The sequence below is a fragment of the Eschrichtius robustus genome, chromosome 4 (assembly GCF_028021215.1).
Source record: "Eschrichtius robustus isolate mEscRob2 chromosome 4, mEscRob2.pri, whole genome shotgun sequence".
NCBI classification, from domain to species: domain Eukaryota; kingdom Metazoa; phylum Chordata; class Mammalia; order Artiodactyla; family Eschrichtiidae; genus Eschrichtius; species Eschrichtius robustus.
Window position 1 is genome coordinate 122,213,994 of NC_090827.1, and position 23,541 is coordinate 122,237,534.

Below are 23,541 nucleotides of genomic sequence, written 5' to 3' on the forward strand. Positions count from 1 at the left end.
TGTTTTACCCTCACCCCCAAATTGAGGATTCCGTCTGCTATTTTTATCCCTTAGGAAGGGTTACATTTCCTAGTTGAGGACTAGCAAAAATTCCTTTCCTGACAAACTGCCTCCTTTTCTGTTGGGTGATAAGGGTGAGGTAAGTCAGTCTGACCTTTTTTCCTGCCATGCCTGTCATAGACAAGGGCCAAGTTTTCTGCCTCACTGTGATAGCTTTCATTGGCCAAGCATCACCAGTTCTTGGCTTTTATTTTTTAACACCTGTTTTAAATTATGTCTGTCATTTTTGGTAATTCCATATTTTGTGGGAACTGAATGGGGTCATAAATAATGATTGATAAATCAACCTGTAATGTCAGTGCAGTAAGATTTTCATGGAACCTGATAAACTAATTTTGAAATTCGTTTGGAAAAAAATAGAATAGTCAAAATTTTGCAAAAGAAAAATGAGAGGGACTTGTCCTAACAGATGTCATCTAAGACTATCATAACTAAGTGTAGTATCGGTTCAGGAATATCTAAATGGATGAGGGAATAGAAGAATGAGTAAAGAAACAGACTATATACTAATGGGAATTTAGTATATTATAAAAGTGGCATTTCAGACCAGTAAGAGAAGGGTAGATTATTCAGTCAGTGATTTGGGGATAATTGATTATCCATTTGGAGAAATAAAGAAGTGTAAGTTTGTACTTAATACATTCACAAGATAGACTTCATATGATTTGAAAAACTCAATATGAGAAACTTTGGAAGTACTAGAAGAAAATCTAGGAGAATATTTAAAATCTTAAAAATGAGATATAAGTGAAAATATTGATAAATTTCATTTTAAACTAATTACACCAAAGTAATAAAATTTGTAATAAGATTTGTGCAGTTATTAGTGTATTAGTAAAACTCTTAAGCATAATTTTTAAAGGCTGCGTAATAGTCCATAATGCAGCTGTACCGTAACAGTTCTCAGTTGCATTTCAAGTTCTCATACAAAATTCCTGACATCCTTGAGTGAATTTATGTTTTCTAAAAGATGATACTCTGAACTGGTTCAGATAATCCAGGAAAAACATTAAACTAGAAGCACCTCTTGGTCCAGATACTTTCTTTCTTAACATTTCACATTTGACTTTCTGATTAACTTAAAAAGTGCCCTTTTACATTTGTTCTTTTTATTTTTTAAATTTATTTTTTATTTTTTTAAATTATTATTATTATTTTTGGGCATGCCGTGTGGCTTGCAGAGTCTTAGTTCCCCAACCAGGGATTGAACCGAGGCCCTGGCAGTAAAAACGCCGAGTCCTAACCACTGGACCTCCAGGGAAGTCCCTGTTCTTTTTAAAAAGTGACTTTTTAAGTTGCATTTTAACATTTTTCTTTTAAAGTTAGTTTTTAGATGTATTTTATTCTTACCAATTTATTTGTTCCCCCATTTTATTTATGACTACCTGTAAACCATTAGGAATCTAACAAGGTATAAACAACCTAGAATGAAAAGATTTTCAAATTTAGGTACTGGAATCTTGTTTTCAAGGGCTGTGTTTGGATGAAACCCCAAATACGTATTTTTTTCAATTTATTTTATTGACGGATAGTTGATTTACAATGTTGTGTTAATTTCTACTGTACAGCAAAGTGATTCAGTTATATATACATTCTTTTTTTTTTTTTTTTTTGTCTGTGTTGGGTCTTCGTTCTTTCTCTAGCTGCAGCTGCGGTGAGCGGGGGCTGCTCTTTGTTGCGGTGCGCGGGCTTCTCATTGCGGTGACTTCTCGTTGCAGAGCACGGGCTCTAGGCGCGCGGGCTTCAGTAGTTGTGGCACTCGGGCTCAGTAGTTGTGGCACATGGGCTCTAGAGCGCAGGCTTAGTAGTTGTGGTGCACGGGCTTAGGTGCTCCGTGGCATGTGGGATCTTCCCGGATCAGGACTCGAACCCATGTCCCCTGCATTGGCAGGCGGATTCTTAACCACTGCACCACCAGGGAAGTCCCTATATATACATTCTTTTTCGTATTCTTTTCCATTATGGTTTAACACATAATGAATATAGTTCCCTGTGCTATACAGTAGGACTTTGTTGTTTATCCATTCTCTATATAATAGTTTGCATCTGCTAATCCCAAACTCCCAATCCATCCCTCCCCCACTCTCTCCCCCGTGGTAACCAAAAGTCTGTCTCTATGTCTGTGAGTCTGTTTCTGAAACCCCAAATATAAAACAGATGAAATGGACACCTGTGGTGAATGGCGCTGGGGTTCCAGACTCTGATGTGTCTGGTCATCCCTCCAGGTTTGTGGGGCACCTCTGCAGATTTCTTGAAATGTGCTTTGAAAACCATTGATTGACGGTAAGAGTGCCTGGGTAAAAAAAAAGCAGAAAGGTGTAGTGAATAGGCTAACGGACTAGTGGGGTTCCCAGGATTTAAATGCCAGTCTTCTTGAAAGTGAATGTATTGTGCTTTTGGAAGTTATTTTTGTGGAGCCATGTTGGCGTTCTCCTAATAGTCCTCCAAATGACAGCCACTGTTGCTCTCATAAAGTTCTTTGGAAGGTGGAGCCTAAAGTATACGGTCTTTAGCCACTCCTTTTGCTTCAAGGTGAATTCCATGCCTGGCCCAACAAGTCCTGCCTTGTGTGGATGAGTAGGGCTGATGTACCAGAGCAGCTGTCCCCAACCTCTTTGGCACCAGGGACTGGTTTCACGGAAGACAGTTTTTCGACAGACGGGGTGGGGGGTGGGGGAGCGATATTCAGGCGATAAGGCGCGCGATGGGCAGCGATGGGGACGGCAGATGAAGCTTCGCTCGCCCGCCGCTCACCTCCTGCTCTGCGGCCCAGTTCCTAGCAGGCTGCGGACTGGTATCGGTCCATGGCCCGGGGGTTGGGGACCCCTGTTCCAGAGAACCCTGTTTGTCAGAAGGCAGGGCGGAGGGGTTTGACTCCTTGGTCTAACTCAGTATCTACACGCTGGCATTTATCTCCCCTGTAGGAGTAACTTTCAAGGCGATCTGTCTGCAGTCTGTCTTCTTGGTTCTTAGTTATTCTGTAGGAATAACATTCAAGTACTTGGAGCTTCAGTGTTTTCCCTCTCTCTGCAGACATGGATGCTGTGCTGGATACCTTAGCTCTCACCCCGCTTGCTTTAGTTCAAAGCAATAGAGAGAGCCTTTCGGTTTAGGCATCTTGGCCAAAGTTCTACAAATAACCTTCATTTCAGTCACTACCTCCTGTTCTGGGATATGGAAACTAAGATGTAGACAGGTTTTCTTTTATGGAATTGTCTTTTCAGTGGTGTTGCTTAAGATTAACTCCTGGGTGAGCTTTAATCACATTTCTCATGGTGTCTGTCTGTCTTTCAGCTCTGCTGATCAGTAGGTTTTATGAGGGCAGGGAGCATGTCCCTTTCGTATCCCCAGGGCCTGGAATAGTACCTGGCACCTTGTAGGTGCTCAATACATGTTACTTCCCTGTCTGACTTTTGTCCATCTGCCTGATCGGGTAGGAATCCTACTATTTCTTTCTTAGACACGGTCTGTATTCAGAGCTGCTTTATCATAAGAATGTTAGGAACATTTTGTGTTTCTTCCCTCTAGTTGATACAGATCCAAAAAAATTACCATTGACAATTCATCAGGTGGTAGGCTCCCTACGGAGAAGGGAAAGTTTTCTTTTTTTAACTAGGGAGAAGTTCCCTTCAACAAATTCTTATCAGTTATCTGTTTTGTTTTTGTCATTTCATGAGGAGGGAATATTCTTTAAAACTTTTCTACTGGAAGGCTGTTAGAATTATGCTAAGAGTAATATCATAAGTCTGTTTTCTCTTAATTCTTACAGGAAGTTAGTAACGTTGTGATCCCCAGTTTCTCCACCTTTGGGAATTTTTATGAATTAGGGGTATGTTTGGAAGTATTTTGTGAACAGTAAGGTGCTTACGATGTTGTCGTTGCTCTATACCTGGCTTCCTTTTGCTTTTGTTTGCTTATAGTTTACGTCCTTTCTAATCCAGTTTTAAAATATCATATGATTAAAATAGTGAAAACTACATCTAATGCAGTTTCCATCTTATCTAGCTGTTTTATGGAATTTTAAAATTGAACTTCTTTTTTATTGGAAAGGCTGTGAAAAAGAGTAAAGGGAAAAAAACCAATTGAGTTTTTAAAATTTAGTTTTTATTTTTATTGGATTTATACGTGCAATCATTAGGAGTCAAATAGTTATACAAGTTGCTGTGAAAACATCATTTCCTAAAAGCAGGCACTTCCTCTTTTTAGCTGATAGGCTTGATTTACCATCATGGCTCTAAATGATATGCTTATATTGCTGTCCTTTGACATTTCAGTTTTAGGCACTTTCTGTTGACTTCTGCGGAAGATGAGGATTCAGCTGTCTTCACTCTGGCCCCATACTTCTGTCTCCAGTTCTCTCTGTAAAGTTTTAATCTTAGCTCAGTGTTCAGGGCTTACTTTTCCTTTTCTGTCCAAGATTTGTCTCGCCCAAAGTTAAAAACTGTTGTTCTGTATCCAGGTGTACACACACACTTGCACTGAATTTTCTTCCTACTACTCAGTAATTCAGTCTTAGACCTCCCTTCGGTTGGGTAAATCTCCTCTCTGTGTTGAAAGTCATTAGAAATGCTTTCAATTGTATCTTCCCGAGGAGCTCTTTCTGGAGGCTTCTCCCTGCAGCTGCCCCTTCTGATCTCCCTTTGCCATCGTCCTCTGACGTGTTGGATCCTGACCCCTGGAGGGCTTTCTTGGTTTATTCAGTCAATTTGCTAGAGCAGCTCTTCCAGTGGATTTGGCGGGGGCGGGGGTGAGGGTGGGGTGGGGTTTACATATACAAATGATAAATATTTTAAAGACTTTACATTGAGTAGTTTGCTTGCATTAGCTGTGTATTGAACTCTGGATAGAAAAGCATTTTCCTCGGAATTTTGGAGGCATTTCTGCGTTATATTTTAGCTTCCAGTGTTAAATCCAGTGCCATTCTGCTTCTTGGTTCTTCATATGCAATTTTTTTTTTTTTTTTAATTTCTGGAAGCTTATGGGGCCTTTGCTCTACAGAGAAATTTGACATTCAGAAGTTTCATAAGGATGGGCCCGAGGCAAATATCTTTATTGTTGTGCTGGCTATTGGTAGGCTGTTTGAATCTGGAAACCTCGTCCTTTAGCTCGGGGAATTTTTCTGTTTAATTGGTGAGTTCTCACAGTCTCTGAGTGCTCCCTTACTTTGTGGTGCAACAAGATGTTCTAGGCTCATTTTGTGTTTTTGCCACCATAACCTTGGACTTAGCTTTTCCTCCAAAGAATCCAGGTTTCTTTTAGTGCCTAATGGTGATTTAAAAACCAAGATCTGGTGGCTTTGTGTGTTCCTTGCTACCAGTTGTAGCCGTTGCTACCAGTTGAAGACCAAGCTAGTAAGAAAAATAAAAAATAAATATATGTATACTCTTCCTGTATAACACAGTATGTATATTTTGTGTAACACACACACATATACCATGAGTTCATGTTTGATACCAATAATTCCAATCTAACACCAAAGGTTGCATATCTAACAGTGAGGAACCTTTCTGTATTATTTCAATTTATTTAATTTGGTCAAGGCTTGAATATGCATAAAACAGAAGTTTTCAAATAAGCATTCTGTGCCACTGCTTAGAAAAGCTACTCCCTAGAGTTCAATATCTGTTTATAGTTTTTTTTTAGGTAAAATTTACATACAATGAAATACAGACATCCTGTGTGCACAACTTATGAATTTTGACAGGACATAGACCTGTGTAACCTATCCCTCTATAAAGCTGTAGAATATTTCCATCACACCAGAAAGTTCCCTTATGCTTTTTCTCCGTCAGTCACGGGAAGAATTTAAAAGTAGTAACGTACGTGTGGAGATATTGAAAGTAAGAGAGCCAGGAAAAAACATTAAGATATGTTCTGTGTTATAAATTCAGTCCTTTTTAGGCACTTACTTGGGAGACTCCAGTCATGGTTTAGTGTTTTCTTCATTTTTCCAGACAGCAGACTAATGTTTCTTTCAATGCCAAAAGTGCCAGTACTCACCTCAAGGCTAAGCATGTATGTGTGTGCAACTGTAAACACGCACATCTTATTTCATGTCAATCAATATTTTTCTACATAATTAAGGAAAAACAGGAGCTTTCCCTCAGGACTGGGGACAATGTGCAGGGAATCACTAGAGTGTTAAGAACTGCTATAGTCCTAGGAATTCCCTGGAGGTCCAGTGGTTAGGACTCCATGCTTTCATTGCCGAGGGCCTGGGTTCTATCCCTGGTTGGGGAACTAAGATCCCACAAGCTGTACCAAAAAAAGAAAAAGAAAGGAAGTAAGGAAGGAGGAAAGAAAGAAGGAAAGAGAGGACGGAAGGGAGGGAAGAGAGGGAGAGAGAGAGAAAGAAAAGAAAGAAAGAAAGAAACACTGTAGTCCAGTCTTCTGTTGAAAAGCAAACTTGGGGAAAGATACCAAACACTCTTTATTTCCAGTTTTGTCACAAATTTGGGTAAAGAAACTATTGGAACTTGAAGACCCACCTGGTGTAGCCCTCTTGCCTTTCAAGTATATGTAAGATGGAGACTGAATGATTATTTGAGGTCACTTCTGGGCCTTCTGAGAAGTACATGTGTCCCATTCCTTTCTGTGTCTGCATGTAATACTGATCAGATAAAGCATCCAAAGCATGAAATGATGATTGTTAGTAGAATTTATTTAGAACACCAAAGTGCATGTTCTTATTCAGAATGATGGAAAAGATTTATTTGTAAACAGCCCCTATAATTGAGAGAACTTGATTTTAAGATTGTCAGTGCAGTATACACTTATATCTCCTACCTTGGATCTAGTCATAAAGTGAGCTAATGATGCCACATTAGAAGTTTTAGCCATTTTGAATTTTTCTGTAATCATCACCTTCAGTAATATAAGACAGTAAGTATACTTTCTAGATCATTTAGCTCAATTACTCCCTAGCATTTTATCAGAGAGGTACAGTCAGGGAGGCAGAATTCAAGTTTGTGCGAATTTCCCTGGTGCTGCCTCTCTGCCTTTTGGACGTGCGGCCAGTCCAGGGGTAGTGTCAGCCCCCCAGAAGTGCTTGTCACCTTATTCGCAGACACAGTAATTGGCCAAGTGTTGCTCCTCTCACTGGAGCAGAAAAGCCTGGGGGAAGAGGTGTAGCCTTACTTCTTCCATTTATATGTGATGACACCTGCTGCCTTGCAGGCTGCCACTTCTAAATTTAGCAGATCTCTGAGCATTTCTACAACAGGGCATTTACCATGGCGTACAATCTGTATGGATTTCGGGCCCCCAGTAAATATCTGCCTAGAAAATCACTTCTTAGATTCCCTGCAGGTTGCGGAAAAGTGTGGTTCTGTTGTGAGGGTTACAGTGGGGTCCAGTCTGCATGTATTCTTCAGGAATGAAGCAGCAGTCTACCTGGTGACCTATTTGCATGAGATTCCTCAGCTTTCCAGGAGCACCGTGAGGGGCAGCATGGGGGCATATTGTCAGGGCTAGACACTGGCATTAAAAAGAGGGAGAGAGGGACTTCCCTGGCAGTGGCTAAGACTCTGTGCTTCCAATGCAGAAGGTGCGGGTTTGATCCCTGGTCAGGGAGCTAAGATCCCACATGTCGTGCAACGTGGCCAAAAAAACTAAAAAAAGAAAAAAAAAGAGGGCAGGAAAGGCAGCCCCCTGACTAGCCCCTGGAGAGAACTCCTCACAAAGACATGGCAGCTCAGCCTGCAGTTCGGATGGAAAGGGGCGACCAGCAGGAGAAGTGTCCCAAATTGGGACAGTGGGGAGGGCCTGCTACTGCAGTAACTATGAACGAGGGTCTTCTGGAGTGAGTTTAGATCTCAGGAACATTGGGTCACCTTCTCTTTTACTTTTGATCTGGGCCCTTGATTTTTCGTATTGCCAGTGAGGCCTGATTAAAAAGGATTTGTTTAGGGACTTCCCTGGCGGTCCAGTGGTTAAGACTTCGCCTTCCAATGCAGGGGGTGTGGGTTCGATCCCTGGTTGGGGAGCTAGGATCCCACGTGCCTCACGGCCAAAAAACCAAAACATAAAACAGAAGCAATATTGTAACAGATTCAATAAAGACTTTAAAAATGGTCCACATCGGGGCTTCCCTGGTGGCACAGTGGTTGAGAATCTGCCTGCCAATGCAGGGGACACGGGTTCGAGCCCTGGTCTGGGAAGATCCCACATGCCGCGGAGCAACTGGGCCCGTGAGCCACAACCACTGAGCCTGAGCGTCTGGAGCCTGTGCTCCGCAACAAGAGAGGCCGCGATAGTGAGAGGCCCGCGCACCACGATGAAGAGTGGCCCCCACTCGCCACAACTGGAGAAAGCCCTCGCACAGAAACGAAGACCTAACACAGCCAAAAATAAAAATAATAAATAAATAATTAAAAAAAAAAATGGTCCACATCAAAAAACTCTCAAAAAATAAAAATAAAAAGGATTTGTTTAAGAAAGAACTAAGACTTCTCTCACTGAATTCCTTTTACTTTTAAAATATATGCATGCAGTTGTCTTTCCGCAGTCAAATGGTTTATTTTGTTTTGTTCCCTGAATTGGCATCAAAAGAAAGACATTGTGAACGTATTTCAATAGACCAATCTGTATTCAGCTGTTCAAAATATAGTCAGTCAGCCATTCTACATCAGCCAAGTGTTGTGTCAGAATAAATAGGGTGGACATTTCTCATCTCTGAAGCATGCTTATATTTTAACTTTTGGATGAAAAGGCATTGACTGTCCTTGACATTTAATATGTTAAAAAAAAAAACAAAAAACAATAACAGCCAGCTATCACTTCATTTGGAGAAGAAAGGTGAAAGTGGAGAAGGTAGAAGGCACTTTAATGCTGGATATTCAATTAAGCCCTGTGGTCCAAGAACAGAATTGGATATCATGGCTTACTGTGGAATTTGAAGCCTTAATTAAGTGCTGAGCTTTGCTGGGGATTGAATGTCAAATCAGGTGAAACTCATACCTCATTTCCATTCAAAACCCCCTTCCATCCCCCCCAGGGTTGTCTGATCCTCTTGGACCTTTTTTGGCTGTATGTCTTATATGACAGAATAAGTCTTGGGAGCTATGGAAAACATCGGAGCTACTGGAAACAACTTTGCAGTCTTTACTCTTTTTTCTGGAGTTAAGTATTTTTAGCCCCAAAGCCTGCGTTTAGAGTATCTAGGGTCTTTATACTGCATTAGTGTTGAGGGAAGGCTGTCTAGAAGGTCCTTGGAGGCAGCTGTACCTTAGAATGTTCTTCTCTGCTGGATCCTCTGAGTGGTCTCTTGGATTCAAAAATCTTGGTTTTATGGGTTCACTGGGCGGGTCCAGCCCCAGTGAGAACTGAGCTGTGCTGGCCAAATTTAGACCTCTTATTAAAACCATGTGAACATGAATTGGTAGTTAGAAATATTGTATGTCAGATGCGGGACAGTGTTTTCCTTGTATTGGGGTACCTTGGAGATGCCAGTCAATCAGAAGGTTGCTCACTGGACAAAGGCTTAAGGGATGTATTGTCCAGGCTGTGATGAACAACCCATTTCCGCTATAGGAAATGCAGATTTTTAGTGATTAAATAGCAAAAGTACTTTATCGTGATTCAAGAGTCCTGGGTTCTAGTTCTAGTTCTGCCACTACCTGTATGACCTTAGCAGTCCTTTTACCTCTTGGGGCCCTGGTGCCCTTGTCTGAAAAAGAAGGGATGGAATTAGGTGGCCTAGAGTCTGAGCCTTAGCAGCTCAGATGCAGCATTTGCCTTGCCTTACTAGTGTTCAATGCCTGTAATAAATTCCACCTCTCATCCAGATACCAGGAGTAGCCTACATCTTCCTCCTACTTTTTTGGTGCTATTGTAGTAAAATGGTCGACTCATAGATTCAAAGCTATTTTAAAGATCAGGCCAACACAATCATCCATCTGATGCTTGGGGGAGCCCACACTGATTTAAAAGCTATCAGCTCTTTGGGACTAAAACATTGCATTAGGTATTTAGACATCCCTGGGGCCCTGCTAGCTAGGGGTCCGAGTAGGTCTTAGAGGGGGCTGGGAAAACCCCTGATTCCTGAACTTAGCTTGGAGAACGGGGTCTACTTAGGATAGGCTAGAATTGAGAGGCCCATGGCCCCTCCATGGGGGATCTTGAGGGGTTTTGAGACATGTTTTTATTATATCTTTTAATTCCATGATCCTGTATGAATCTCTCACCTCTGTGAAGGCTTTTCCTGTTAGACTTAATCTAAAATATATTGAGGGAGTCTCGTTTGCTTCCTAGTGGATGTTCCTTTTCTAACTTGCTTGTTTGCTCTTAGGTCTGCTAATCTGGACTGTTTTGTTAGGAACTTTGAAGGGTTTGAGATGCTAGCGTAGTGGTGTAGTTATGTGATTGATATGTGTGTGTGTGTGTGTGTGTGTGTGTGTGTGTGTGTGTGTGTGTGCTGCAGAAAGATGCGGCATCTGGGTCAGGGAAAAGAGTTCTTTATTCATACAACCAGATCCACAACCAGAGTACCATCGCAGTGTTGGGCCCCTATACCTGGGCCCACAGGCAACACCTGAAAGCTCATGGAATTTCTCTGTGGAGGTGGCAGGTTTCACCCTACTGACGAGAGACAGAGAACAGTGTATTTTCTTCTTTTAGAGAAAGTCCCTCCCCTCCCCTCACAAAAGGAGGGAGGAAAACCTTTGCTCCTTTGAGATAAAATGGAAAGTGACCTGGGTTCTGACCCTAACCTTTTAGAATGTAAATGCATCTTTGTGAGGGCAGGTTAAGCATTCCTGAAGATTCTTATGACCAGGAGATGTCTCCAAGGCCTGGGCTTCTGTAAATACCTAGAGAGGTAGCTGTAGCTATCTGGAGATAGTTCTCCAGTCTTCCTGGCACTTTGGGAACTCAGCCAATGGGCCTAGTCTGGACTGTCACCATTTGGCTTCTTATAGAGATAAGAAAGTTTTATCATCCCTTTCAGATCAGAGCAATTAACTAGACAGATGGCTATAGATCTAATCCTTAGGGTACGTGAAAAGTAAAATGCATATAAGCGATGTGAAAGCAAGCATTCATTATCTTTATATTGTATATATTTCCGTGTCTCAAGGGGCTAGGGCTTTTTACAGGAGCACTGAGAAATCCAGGGAAGTTTTATTTCCCATCTACCAAGGATGCTTACACAATTCTGACATTCCCTTTTTTTTTTTTAAATAGAAACTTAATAGAGAAGTAAAAGGAGTAATTCAGTTGCTTCTATATCATATGAGTGAAGATTTCTGGAAATTAGGGCCAAATCTCACTGTGATTCAAATAGAACCCATAGTCGAGGCATGTATTTCTTTTTCTCTGTTAAAAAAAAAAAAAAAAAAAAAAAGGCTGACGTTTGAAGGCTATTTCTTTTTATTGGTATTACTCATGCTGTTGAAAATGAAGCAGATGGCAAACTGGGGCATTTTAAATTCCATTGCTAGCTAAGGCTATAAGAAAATAAAGCCCTCTGATTACGCTACATTGATCAAGTGATTAAAATGAAAAGGGTCATTTTGTAGCAGAATTCTCCTCATCTTCTGGACTAGACTCATGATGTGAAAATTTTAGAATAAAATGACTGTCATTTAAAAGAGACTGCTTGTTAATTTGTTTTTCTCATTAATTTTGTTGGTCTTATGGTATATTAGTCATTTCCGGCTGTTATAACACAGTACCACTGACTGGGTGGTCTAAGCAACAGACATTGATTTCTCGCAGTCCTGAAGGCTGGGAAGTCCAAGATCAAGGTGCTGGCAGATTTGGTTTTGGCGAGAACCCTTTTCCTGGGTAGCTGACAGCTGTCTTCTCACCGTATCCTCAACGTGGCGGAGAGAGAGAGCTCTGGTGTCTTTTCCTCTTCTTCTAAGGGCACTGGTGCCATCATGGAGACTACACCCTTAAGATCTCATCTAAACCTAATTACCTCCCAAAGGCCCCGCCTCCTAATATCATTGCATTTGGGGTTAGGACTTCAACATATGAATTTGGGGCGGGAGGGGGGGACACAAACAATTTGTCCCTAACAGAAGATTTGAGAGTGACTTCCAGTAAAAAATGGCAGGTTCAACAAATACATAATGGCTTCCTTCCTGAAACCCTAAGAAAGGAAGACTACAGGAATAAAAAAGAGATATAAGCCCACAAGGATGAAGGTGGTTTCTCTCGTTGCAGAGCACGGGCTCTAGGCACACGGGCTTCAGTAGTTGTGGTGTGCAGGCTCAGTAGTTGTGGCTCGCGGGCTCTAGAGCGCAGGCTCAGTAGTTGTGGCACACAGGCTTAGCTGCTCTGTGGCATGTGGGATCTTCCCGGACCAGGGCTCGAACCCGTGTCCCCTGCATTGGCAGGCAGATTCCCAACCACTGCCACCAGGGAAGTCCCTGTGAAAGACTCTTTTTTTCTTCCAAGGGCACATCTGAGAAGGGTCACTATATGTAGTGCTGAGGGAGAGGACCCTCTTGACTAGCGACACCTGTCATTCATATCAGTTCCCAAGCTCAGTGAGCAACAGGTGTCATCACTTATGCACCATCATGTCCACTTAGGCAAGAAAAGGAAGTACCTCCAACATGGTGAGTAGTAACTTATGAAATGGAGGGCATAGACCAAAAGTATAAGTTCAAAGAGGATACAAGTAAAATGAGGAGTGATAGATACATGGTGCTTTGGGTTTCTCAGTCAGCAAACACTTGATAAAGGAATAAATGACTGAATATTTTGATACTTGTTTTTCCCCTTTAGTGCATATTTCTAAATTATCTTTCTAATTATTTCCTTTCCCAGTAATCAGCTTTGCTTAAATTGTAACTACCTCCTGCTAGAGAATTTTATGTGCTATTTTTACTGCTTTATCTTAGTAGTAGAACAAACTTCAGGTCTTCATTATGTGTACTATCCTGACTAATGGACCTTTTGCTTGTATGAATCTTAAAAGTCTTGCCAGTGAATTTTTTTTTTTTAATTAATTTTATTTTTGGCTGTGTTGGGTCTTCGTTGCTACATGCGGGCTTTCTCTAGTTGCAGCAAGCCGAGGCTACACTTCGTTGCGGTGTGCAGGCTTCTCATTGCGGTGGCTTCTCTTGTTGTGGAGCACAGGCTCTAGGCACGTGGGCTTCAGTCGTTGTGGCTCATGGGCTCTAGAGCACAGGCTCAGTAGTTGTGGCACACAGGCTTAGTTGCTCCGCGGCATGTGGGATCTTCCTGGACCAGGGCTGAAACCTGTGTCCCCTGCATTGGCAGGTGGATTCTTAACCACTGTGCCACCAGGGAAGTCCCTTGCCAGTGAGTTTGGATAGTACCTTACCTCTAGTAGAGAATACACAGTGGGGCTGTATTGACCATGGTCTGAGCCACTTATTGCCCAGCAGATAACCAAGTATGAGGACGTAGCTCAGCTCTGAATCTTGTCATCCTTCCTTTCACCGAGCTTATTTTGCTTTCATTTGGACTTGACACTAACCTTAAACACGTGTAACTTAGCCTGTTTTGCTGACTTTGGGATTTTCTTGAGGGCATTGCAGACTTACGTCTTTCATTTAAAATTTCAGTAAAGAAGAAAATGAAAACCTCTGATAATTCCACCACTAAGGAATAACCATACTAATATTTTGCTATTTTCCTTACAGCCTTTCTCTGTACGCAGTCATGTTTGTACGTAATATGTTCTTAAAAACATGTACTGAAGTCAAAAGTACAAATGGTGTATAATATACTTTATGTGGATTTGTTCTCTTCCAAGAAAGTAAGAACATGTTATAAAATTGGAAACAATACCTCATCTGTTGGACACAATTTGTGATTATGAATTTCTATATTTGGAACACGGGGTTTAATTTTGTTCTTTTGATTTGCAACTGACTATACAGTTGGCAGAAGCCTAAATATGCAATTTCATGTTAAAAAGTCACCACTCTTTGCACCTCTCTTGATTTCCTTCTTTGTCCCAACCATGTTGTTGTAGCCTCTCTGCTTTGTAACACTAGTATTAGCATTTTGAGGTACCCATCTCCACTCAGTTTTATAAAATAGTAGTGATATATGCAAATTGTAGTCCAAATTTGCTTCAACCTTCTGGCACAGATGCTTGCAAAACTGAGCTGCTGTCTGGCATAGGATCATTCTAAGTGTTTATTCCTTAGCTCATGGTTTGTACTGTTGGTGTTTTGGCAAGGCGGGTTTCTGTTCTCTTTAGTTTATTGCAGAATGTTTAGCGTCTCTGTTTAGCTATCATGTTTGTAGCACCCGCCAGTCGATATGGCAACTGAGAAAGGCTACCCACACATTTCCACGTGTGCTTGGGCTGCCGGGGGGGTGGGGGCAACAAACCACAGTTGGTTAGCTGATGCATTGGAGTCCAAATTTGGTGTAAAGGAAGTGAAAATGTATAGTTATGAAAGTGCTGGTTTTGAAATACAAAAAATTTTATTTATAAATAAACAAATTTATTCATACTTTTTTACAAATGCATTAACATTTTATGTAGTTTTGGATCTAACTTCTTTCAGATATCATTATCATGAGTCTTTCCTCGTGTGGTAAATACTTTCTTGAAAACACTTTTCTTTTTTTAATAAATTTATTTATTTTATTTTTATTTATTTTTGGCTGCGTTGGGTCTTCGTTGCTGGCCACGGGCTTTCTCTAGTTGCGGTGAGTGGGGGCTACTCTTCGTTGCGGTGCGCGGGCTTCTCATTGTGGTGGCTTCTCTTGTTGCGGAGCTCGGGCTCTAGGAGCACAGGCTCAGTAGTTGTGGCATGTGGGCTCAGTAGTTGTGGCTCACGGGCTCCAGAGCGCAGGCTCAGTAGTTGTGGCTCACGGACTTAGTTGCTCCACGGCATGTGGGATCTTCCTGGACCAGGGCTCGAATCTGTGTCCCCTGCATTGGCAGGCAGATTCTTAACCACTGCGCCACCAGGGAAGCCCTTGAAAACAGTTTTAATGGATGCATAATAATTGTATTTTATAGATTAATAATTTATTTAACGCTTCCATTATTATTGGATAGTTGGGTTGCTTCACTTTTTTTTTTGTTTGTTTGTTTTGGTTCGCTGTTGTAAATAATATTGCAGTTAACCTCTTTGTGGAGATAAAATCTAATTAGATACTTAAGCCCACAATAAGGAATATGCAAAGATTTTATTTTCCTACTTGATCTCTTTTTAAACCTACTTTAGATAATGATGCTCTCAAAACTATTTGGGGAAGGTCAAAATAAGAGTACCTTCCCTTTATTCCTTGGAAGAGCCTGGGAAGTCTTGTTTTCACATGTAGCTTCTTGGTATTTTACGTCTAGCGGATGCCCCCGGTCCTTGCGCACATCCGCTTTGTCGGCCTCTGATTTGTGGCTGTGATGGATGGTGTCTTGCAAATTCAGACTCACCTTCCACTGCGGGTGTTCCACCTCAAACTAATGTACACCCTATCTTTCTGCAAGCGCAGCCTGGAAGGGCAGTGGAGTTAGTGCCCCTCCCCCTCCCCCCAGGGGGCAATCCTCAACCAGGCTGAGTCAACGCTCTGGCCTCCTGTCTTCCAGATCGACGATCCTGGGAGATAGTTAAATGCTTCTCGTGGGTACTGGCAGAGTTTGTCCCCTATTGTCTCTAGCAGTGGCCTCGGTAATGCTCGTAGATTTAGCTTTTCTTCCTTCCCTGTCTCATGCCTCCCATCTCTCACTCTTGTTTCATAGGATCACCTCCAAAATACATTACTGCACCCACATCCTTTTCTTAGGCTCTACTTTCAGAGAAACCCAAACTAAGACTCATATAATAATTAACTTTTTTGGTTACTATATTTCTTATTAAATTAATATATTGCATTTTTACCTAACCAAATGGCAAGTGAGGAAACAGCCTAATAACAAATTATGGTTAGCAAAGATACAGAACAACTGCACCAAAGTCAAGTAGGAACCGTAGTAGAAATAAAATATCATATGACCTGACTGAGGGTATGATTTTTCTAGTAAGTATCATTAGTCTTTAAATAGCTACATTGTCTAAAGTGTACTTTAAGTAACGGTCTTTTTCCATAGGCTCTTTCTTGTTTATGACTTACATGCAGCAAAGAAAATTGTCAACTTAACTATAAGCTTCTTAGAGGATGCGCTTACTACCCTCCCCAAACTGGTGTCTTATATATTATACCAGCCATCCCAGTTGGTTTCATTCCATTATTGAATATTGAATCTCTTTCTATGTTGTGCTGTTCTTCAAGAAATTAACAAAGCTTTTAGGTTATCCGTGGAGTTAGTCTATAATTGTGTTTTGGAGTCATGTTGCTTCTGCCGAGAAATTACAATAATCATAACAGTAGAGTAATAGTAATGTTGGACTCACTGACTGTTAAGGTACTTTACACACCTGCTCAACTTCAATGCTTATGCAAACTCTGAGAGGTAGCAGTGTGATCCCCGTTGTGTAGATGAGCACACTTGAGATTTAGAGAAGTTAATGTACCCAGATCACATAGCTGCCGAGTGACAGTTTGGATGCTCATTCCTGTCTGCCTAACTTAACTCTGCCTTTAAATACTTTATCCTTTCTCATCAGATAGTTTCTGAGGCCTTTGGGGCCTGACATGATGTCCCTGAGACAGGGGTAGAGGCACTACCTACCAAGCCTTCTGTTCTTCCACTTTTTGTGCACAGGCCCTGCAGATGCCTGGCAGATGCCTTGATAACTTCTAACACCAGGGTCAGTTTAAACTCTGGAACCCCACAGCAGAGGTTTACAGCGACTCCTTCTGGCTCACCAACCCCAGTGACAGGACAGGAGTGAGGCCTGCCCTTATCTGTTACTGATTTCTTTCTTTATTGCATATTGTGTGCAGGAAACAGTTCATCACTGGACAGTACTAATTCCAAATTATTACACCACAATTATCTTCCTTTTCTAGCCTTACTATTCAAACTTATACCATAGAGGGATTTTAGTTGGTCCCATTCACTGCTATAATTTATTGTACATGTGCCCTAAATAGCTCTTTATGAGGAAACTTCAAGTAACTTATTAGATGTAACAAGAATATGAGGTTAAGGAAAGGAACGTTTGTTGAGAGCCTCCCTAGTGCCAGATGTTGTAATCTCACACATGCATACATTAATGTTCAGTTTTTATCATAACTGATTCTATGCACCAATGATTTGATGGCAATAATTTGTATGTTTTTTCTCTTTGCTATTGATATAAAGAGATAGGCAGTTGATTAAGAATAAAGAGCAATTAACCAAAAATCAGGCCCTCGAACAGGTGCATGGCATAGTGAGTTTAGTTTATTTCTTGTACTTGGTTGTAATAACAATGTTCATTAGAATATTTCTGGCCATGTTTGTACTAGATATGTTTTTCGAGTTGGTTTTAAAATTTTACCTTACTATGGGATACTTTTCATATATACAGAATACCATACTTCAAATTGTATGTTGATATAATAAATATTTTTAAACAAGCAAAAAAAGGTAAAGAGCATTTATTATATTAATAACACATTGTCGGGCTTCCCTGGTGGCGCAGTGGTTGAGAATCTGCCTGCCAATGCAGGCGACACGTGTTCAAGCCCTGGTCTGGGAGGATCCCGCGTGCCGCGGAGCAACTAGGCCCGTGAGCCAGAACTACTAAGCCTGCGCGTCTGGAGCCTGTGCTCCGCAACAAGAGAGGCCGCGATAGTGAGAGGCCCGTGCACCGCGATGAAGAGCGGCCCCCGCTTGCCGCAACTAGAGGAAGCCCTCGCACAGAAACGAAGACCCAACACAGCCAAAAATAAATAAATAAATAACGTAATTAATTAAAAAAAAAAATAACACATTGTCTTTATGATGCTTGATAAATTTACAGACCCCCTTCCTCTGTGCTGTTAAGCACCTCCAGGTGGTAAAGAGGCAACTTGATCCCCATTTACGGGTGATGAGACTGAGGCTCAGAGGGGCTAGATAACTTGCTCAAGAAGCCACCGCATCGACGTCTTCTAGCTGTAAGCTATAGTAAACCTCGCCAGTTTGGTTGAATTTATTTCTTTGATTTTCCGTAACTATTAATAGAGTGGATTGGTTAGAAAGGAAAAATGGGTTGAAGAGAAAAGATTAAGAGACTAGAAAGAGTGGTTTTGGTTCTAAATTTTACAATTGAAGGCTCAGAGTCTGGGTCGTAGGAAGAGTTTGTATACTCCTTCTCCATCTTTTTCCTACACATTTGAGAGAAGTTAGTGATTACCCTAGTTATTTCTAATATACCATGCAGAAATGTTGCACCATAGATGGAGTGAAGGCTGTCTAACACTTTGAAATGCTTAGAAGAAAAACCATGTGAATCCGAGTTGGCAGTATGGAATTATAATATAATACCCTGAGAGAAAGGGACACAGCGTTCTATAGTAGCTGCACTCAGAGGCAAATTTTATCTCTCAAGATTTTATAGAATATACTATAATAAAGTAAGGGACAGAGCACATAAAATAGAGCAGTTTTATACTTGTTTCTGCTTAATGCCAAGTCATAAAATTATGATGTCACTACCAGAGTTATTACCCAAGAATAATTAAATCACAATGAAATGACTTTAGTGTACTTGCATCTCTGTAGTTGATCCATAGAAAACATGCACATCAAACAGTGTGTGGATTCTGTGGCATTATTAATAAGTACACGTTTGTCAGTTACAAAAGGAGTATGTGCTTATTGTAAGCAACTTAAAGAATCCATTCTCCACATTCCCTCTCCCTTCCCACGCCCAGTGGTAACATGTAATGCTACATGTTTGTTTATTTTAAACAAAAAGATGGAATAAGGAATATAAAAGCTAATGTTTCTGAAATTTGGGATGAAATATATAAAATAGCCAAATTATTTATTGGCAAAGAGTTTTGAATGGATGGAAACTAAAAAGTTAAAACCTACTAGGAAAGATCTTAAAGGATCTTCAGGATTTTGGAAAGTAATTGTGTGACTTCAAGGCTGTTTTATTTTTAATAGAACTGTCAGTATGATTTAAAATTGAGGACCATCTGAGGCATTTAGAAAACCAATTATTTAATTTTGTTAAAATATGCTCTAATTACTTCAAGATGGAATCCTATAGGTGTCTCTGTGGACGGACTCAGAGCACCCTCACCCATCATAGGTCTATCACACAGTATTACAACTGTTTATCTACCCATTTGTCTCACAGTGTAGGGATTATATCTCGTTTACCAGTATATTTCTAGGGTACATTATATAGCAAATACAGTAAGTGCTCACTAAATGGTTTTCGCTGAAAGGGAAAGAGGATGTTACAGCTCAGAAGGGATTGAGTTTTAATCTTTTCTGTGGTTATTCCAATTACAAATGAGTGTCCTAGATTAGGGTTCCTGTTAGCCAGTGTCCTACATTCTGAGGCAGCACCCCAACTGTAGTGTAGATGTCTGAGACTCTGCCAATACTGACTTGTCAGCACTGTTTACTCTTAGCACTAGATTCTCTCTTCCTCACTTCCTTCCTAATTTTACAGTTCTCGCCCATTCCAAATTCCTTCTAGAAGTCTCTTACAGAAAATAAAGTTTGAAGATATTTCTAGCAGAGAAAATTTACAAGAAAAAAGTTTTTATCACAATTTTATTTTTCTTTTAAAAAGAAACTAGTCTGAAGAAGAATACAAAGGCTTTAAAGAAGAGATTTAGTAAATTTAACATTCAAAAATTTAATATTCAGAATCATGGCTCTAGTACGTAAGTGATATCATATCAACTGCCACATGGATAAGTAATTATAATTCTGAATACTCAGATTTATGAAAAGTCCTTTGAAAGCCAGGGAGTTTTGAAAATAAAAATAATAATATTAAAGGCAATGTGGCCTGGTGACTTTGAAGTCAGACCAGCCTGCATGTGAACTTGGACCCTGTGATTTGGGCCCTGCAAGCTACTTAACCCTTAGAGTCCCCTTAGGGAAATGGGAAGAAGAACACCTACCTCATGGGGTTTACTTGAGGATTAAATCATGTAACACAGACAAAGTGCTGCTATATAGATTTTCAGTAGATGGTAGCTCCTGTCTCAACAGTGATGTTACAGTTAAAGCAATACAGCACATTTGTATTGTCCTGTACCTTCCCTATATTAATTACAATTAATCTTGGTGAAAACAACAGAATCCTACTCTGACTTTCTTAAACGACAAGAAATCTATTGGAAGAACATTTTAGTAGTTTCTAGAAGGAATAGCTGGATACCTGTTTTCTGCAGGGATGGGAACCAGAGCAAGTCCGTGAACTTTGCATCGGGGAATCATCTGTCTCTCCAGGGCACTTCTATATGTTGCTCCAACACCCTCGGTCACTTCCTGCTTGTTCCAGGAGAAGGTGGTGGCCTGGCTCAGGTCTGTAGCCCTGGTCAGCTAAAAAGGCTACAGAGAGTCTGGCCATTGGAAAATCATTCTAGACAGGCCAGCTGCCCAACTGCCTCTCCTCTGTATAACATTTGAAGTATTTTTGAATTTTTTTCATTTTAATTTGTAAAACTTAGGCTCTTGAGGTAAGAAGCAAAACCGTGTATGTATTTGTCCAAATTTAAATGAATAAATGTATTCATTTAACAAATTTTTTTTGAGTACTTACTATGTGCCAGTCCCTGTGCCTGATTTCACAAATGACTAAGGATTTATTTCTGACTAGCCTAAGACATGCAGTTCACGGCAGTCTGATTTTTCTTCAGTTTACTTCAGAGACAAAATGAGAGTAACTTTGAAATTTGATCGCCAGTAGGCGCCCGACATAATCTGTTCTTCACTCCCCCCCACCATCCTCCATCCCCGTTTCCTTGCGAGAACACTACATCTCTTTTTTTAGGAAGTAATGGTTTTATTGATTGACATTTGTGTTTTCTGCATCTATTTGTAGTATTAATTGTTGTAATGATTTATGAGTTTTCACAAGGACAGAATTTCAATGGTGATGGTAATGTAGAAATCACCTCGTCCCATTCCATCTTTTTCAGATGACTACATTGAGGTTAGGTGGCTTGTCAGTCATGCATCTTGTCACAGAATCAGGATTGGTGCTCCAGCTGTTATTCATTTCAGTCCAGGCTGTTTCAGAAATCCAGTCTTTCCTCCATGTATGAAAATTTTCAAGTAGTTTGGGATAAAGATACATGGAGCAGAGATGAGAGACCTCTGAAATAGGAAGGTATGGCAGATACTAAGTTTCTCTGGGAAAATGCTTATACCATACTTACCTATTATCATTAAATGCTCACCTCTTTTTTTTTTAAAACTAATACAGACTTTGATCTTAATACCTGATATTTTCTTTAAGAAATCAGGACTGTAATACATAAGTGACGTTATGTTACTTACCAAACAAATGCCTAGCTACCAGTTCAGCTGTTTAGACTTAATTATGCTCTCAAGGTGGTGTCTCAGTGTTTTGACTAATTTGTTTTCATTTTGTTAAGCTAGGTTTGTAATCTAGCTCAAAGAAAGAGCTAAAATTGTAAAAGGCTGGATGCTGTTGTCTACAGCTTTTGGAAGTTAAAGCTGGGTTTTAAGATAAATGGGAGCTGGCAGAAGTGTTACGAATTTGCTGTTGTTTGTGTTTCTAAGAAGAATTCTATCTTAAGGAAGCCTGGATAACATTCTTACTTGCAGGATTGAACTGAATAAGTTGAGGTGTATTTGCTGTGTTTTATTATATTATGATTAAAACAGGCTCCTTTTTTTTTTTTTTTTCTTTCTTCATCACACAACAGTTTTTTATTTGTGGATATTTGTTAAACATTGCAGGGTAGAGATGAGAAAAGGAAGAATCGTGGAGATTAATACGTGAAAAATAATGCTAGTATTACATGTTAGAGTAATGGATAAATGATTCCATTATTCACTTTTGCTAGGGAGATGAGGTTTTTTTTTTCTTTTAATTTCTAATAAAATGAACATAGCTCAAGATGCACCACAGCTTTCAATTCTAATCTTCTGACCATTATCGTTATTTCTAAATTTAGTTTCTTGAGATTTAAAAAAATGTCCTCAAAAGATACTAAGTTTATCCCCAAGTAGATCTTAATCCTTCAAGTTTTTCTGTGACCAGTAGAAGATGACCGTTGTTTACTGGCATGTATCTGGAAGCATTTTGGAAGGAATGACAAAGGAAGTTTAATTTTTTATTGAAATATTTAGAGTAACTGACAAAGCCTAAGGGTACTCAGGAAGAATTAAATTCATCTCAGTAATTATTTGAGTAGAAGGTGATGTGCTGCATGATTTAGGGGAATTAAAGGGTCCGGGCTTTGCCTCCTCAAATGGAATCCATTAAGTAATTTAGGAAGTGAATAACTTTTGATGCGGTTCGGGATACGTGAGCCCAGAATATGGCTCCTTGACAAGAGAACATGAGTCAAGATCCCTGTTCTCTTGAAGTTTTAGTGGGGAGAGGCTAGTGAAAAGTGAACATGTAACTGATTTGATTGCAGGTCACGATAAGAACTAGGAAGAAGATAAAACAGGGAGAGGTGAGAGACGAGGAGTCCTGCAGCAGGAACAGCATTGGGCAGGCGATGGGAAGTCCACGTGAGGAGGCAGCATTTGAGTGAGAGCTGAATGATAGGGGTTAGTGGTACACAGACTGAATGGAAGGGTGTTCCAGGCAGAGGAAGTGGCAAGCGCAAAGTCCCGGAGCAAGAATGAAATGGATGAATTTCAGGAACAGAGAGGAGGCCAGTAGCCTAGAGAGGACAGAGCGAAGGGAGGAGAAATAGAGGGGGACAGAGAGGTAGACAGAGGCCAGACAGTGGAGGAATTCAAATTTTATTCTAAGTGCAATTGGTGGGCTACTGAGTTTTTAGCAAGGGAGTAACAAGATTTAATTTATGCTTTTAGAAGATCATTTTGGCTCTTGTATGGAGAATAGATTGAAGAGGGCAAGAATAGAAGCTGGGAAACCAGTTAAGAGGTACTTAGAGGAGCTATGGAGAGGTGCTGGTGGCTTGGAGAAGGTTGGCAACAGTGGAAATAGGAAGAGTTTGCTCAATTTGGAGTTTGTTTTGGAAGTAGAGCAGATAGCACTTGCTGAGGGATTGTACGTGTGAAAAGAAAGGGCAATGAAGAAGGACTCCTTGGTTTTGAGCAGCTCAGTAGATGGTGGTAGGCTTTACTGAGATGGGGAGAGTCAGCAGTGGCTGATGTGGGAGAGAAAACTTAGCCTTTCTGCTTAGTTGGGGTTTTCTTGCGGGAGAGGAAAGTGAGGACCAGAAAGGTTAGGACCCTGGGCATAGGTCCTGCAACTAGAACCAGGACTTAGATTCAAACAGTCTGGCCTTGACCCTTGCACCCTTGTTTGGCTTCATGGCTAGAATTTTAAGGATAGAGTCGAGGAGGGGAGGGCATTTAAGGCAGAGGAGACTGTGGGCAACAAAGTGTGAAGCCTTGGAGCAGCAATGTGGGACTTGTTGCTGGAGAAGAGTTCTCTGTGGGTCCTGGCTGCTAGGGTCTCGGAGAAACCTACATCTAGTTTCCTTCTT

General features: G+C 40.7%; 1 protein-coding gene across 1 annotated transcript in view; it reads left to right on the forward strand.

Moving 5' to 3' along the window:
• MCUB (mitochondrial calcium uniporter dominant negative subunit beta) overlaps nucleotides 1–23,541 on the forward strand; it is a 93,879-nt gene that overhangs the window by 22,156 nt on the left and 48,182 nt on the right.